The following is a 2500-nucleotide window of genomic DNA, read 5'->3' as shown; positions in this document are numbered from 1 at the left end:
CAGTGGGGCCGGCGGGCGACGCCGCTCCTGAACCCAGCGGCCCCGAGCCGGACGAGTTGAGGAAGGCACGCCGACGGTGACAGGGTACGGAAGACACAGCGGTGGCCTTCTGGCGACTTGGCCCCCGACAGCCCGACGTTCCGCCGTCCTCCCGATGGCCAGGAGGACCGTGCGGGGGTCGGCCGACGGCGTGGTAGGTGTGCCTGCACGGTGACGGAGCACACACCACGCCCGCCAACCCCTCCGTACCTCCCGAGACCGGTGGCAGGACGGAGCGGAAAACGTGCGGACTGAACGGGAGAGCCAAGAGCCAGCGATCCACGCGCGTGCGACCGTCCAAGTCACAGCGTTCGACGAAAACCTCCTCCCTCGGCCAGGCACTCGGCGCCAGCAGGGGAGACAGGATCAGACGCCCCGCCGGCCACTTAAGGCCGAGGACGAACCACGAGACGGGCGGCTGCAGCAGCGGGCGGCCTGCAGCTCCCAGCACTCTCAATCGATCAACCATCGAGTCGGGTCAGCGTGTCAAACCGGCGAGCTCCACGGTCAGGCCGGCGGCGCACCAGCACCGGACCTCCGCGGCTCCCTTCACTCTTTCCACTGCCAGCCAACCGAGAGACGGACCCAATGCGGACGTGCAGAGCTTAGGCAGACCCCCCACTGGAGGCTCAACACTTCGTGGCAGCTCCGTGTCCCAGAGACCAGGAGGGTTGGCACACACACACAGTGTGAACCACCGACAGCCATTCTGGGACCGGTGACAGCCGTGCTGGCCCCACTGCCACGACACAGACGGACGCCAGGCCGCGCTCCCCGGCGGGGGGATGGCGTCGAGCCTGACGAACGGAATGTGCAGGGTGGGGGGGAAAGGCCAAGCGCTCCGACGCCGGAGGGCTCCGGAGTCTGAACTTAGGGGGACAAAGAGGACGGGTCCTCTGCGACACCCCAGCCGCGCTCTCGCCAGCCAAGGCGAGTGCGATTGATTGCCAAACGACCCTCAGACAGGCGTGGCCCCGGGAAGAACCCGGGGCCGCAAAGTGCGTTCAAAGTGTCGATGATCAATGTGTCCTGCAATTCACATTAATTCTCGCAGCTAGCTGCGTTCGTCATCGACGCACGAGCCGAGTGATCCACCGTCAAGAGTTGTCTGAGTTTGTTTTAGGTCTCTCCCTCGCCAGAGGAAAGCGACCCGGACCGCACATACGCTCCCCACCTTGAGCTACAGCCACCTGCACGCCGGCGTGCGGGCGGAGCAGGGTGGCGTGAAGCGATGGGGAGCACCATCCTGGTGCGGCCCGCAGAAACATACGTCTATTGGGGGGAGGAGGACAGGGCGCCCAAGAGGCGATGCGTGCCCCAACGCACCGCAGCGACGGAGGCAGGATCACCGCCACCATGTCGCCCGCCTAGTATCACGAGGCGTGCAGCAGCTTTGCCCTAGGAAAAGCAGAGGCGGGAACGGGCACCGGCCATCGGTTCGGCAGCGTCACTGACGCGTGCACGTGGCGGCGTGTCGGCGAGCGGACTTCCTGCGAGGAGGCGGGGGCGGCACTCGCCCGAGCAGACGCCCGCCCGGCCCAGCCACCGCCGAGGTGGACTGGGAGTCGCGGCAACGGCTCGTCATACTCGTTCCCACACTCACAGCGCAGCTTGCCCGCAAGCCACCGACCACCGATCGACGCCAGGCGCCCCGACCGAGAGCGGGATCGCTCGTTCGCCCTGCTGGCAGTTCGCTGGGGATCACTACTGCACGGAGCTCGGAGACCGACGGGCGGCAACTCGAGAGTCTTTAAACCACCACCCCCATCCCGCAAGTGCAAAGAGGCTGTATACGCACAGACGGGTGAGGGGAATAGGTACCCCGTCGGGTTTGAAGGGAGCGTGACTAGATAGCAACGATGTAAACCCAGCCGATTTGGGAGCGAAAGACCGGCGCCTGCATCACCGGCTTCGTTTCCCGTGGCTGGAGAGTACACCGAAACCCTCCGTCTGTCGCGAGCTCCCGACGACGCGGTGCCGCCAAGCAGCAGGGCCGGACCTGGTGTGGCTCCCCTCGTCGATCACAGACCGGTCGGCACTACTGACGAGACGGTGGAACGGGCTTCGCCCCTTGTGACGAAGGGTGATGCGAACCCGCCCGCCCGCGTGCGTTCGGGGTGGACTCGGCAAACGGAGATTTGAAATCGGAAAGTGTCCTCCTGCCCCGCGCAGGTAGGCGCCCAACAGTTGTGGGGGGTTTGGCGGTGACCACGGCTGCAGGGCCTGCTACCCCGACGAGCTCTCCTGCTGGCCCCGAAACCACCCTCGCGAGACAAGTTGAAACGGAAACGGGCGTACCCCCAAGCCGACGATCCTTTCTTATTTGTTACTTTTTTTTTCACTTGCTCGAGTTGTGGGGATTTGGCGGTGACCACGGCTGCAGGGCCTGCTACCCCGACGAGCTCTCCTGCTGGCCCCGAAACCACCCTCGCGAGACAAGTTGAAACGGAAACGGGCGTAC

General features: G+C 65.5%; 1 non-coding gene across 1 annotated transcript; it reads right to left on the bottom strand.

Annotated features, from left to right (window-relative positions):
* Positions 1-991: 991 nt before the first annotated feature.
* LOC140474676 (5.8S ribosomal RNA) lies at positions 992-1145 on the bottom strand. The gene has a single exon (XR_011959317.1). It is a non-coding gene; the product is annotated as a 5.8S ribosomal RNA (ribosomal RNA).
* Between the last annotated feature and the right edge of the window lie 1355 nt (positions 1146-2500).

The sequence above is a fragment of the Chiloscyllium punctatum genome, unplaced genomic scaffold, assembly GCF_047496795.1.
Source record: "Chiloscyllium punctatum isolate Juve2018m unplaced genomic scaffold, sChiPun1.3 scaffold_1129, whole genome shotgun sequence".
NCBI lineage: Eukaryota > Metazoa > Chordata > Chondrichthyes > Orectolobiformes > Hemiscylliidae > Chiloscyllium > Chiloscyllium punctatum.
Note: the sequence above shows the minus strand (reverse complement) of the source record. Positions and strands in the feature narration are given on the sequence as shown.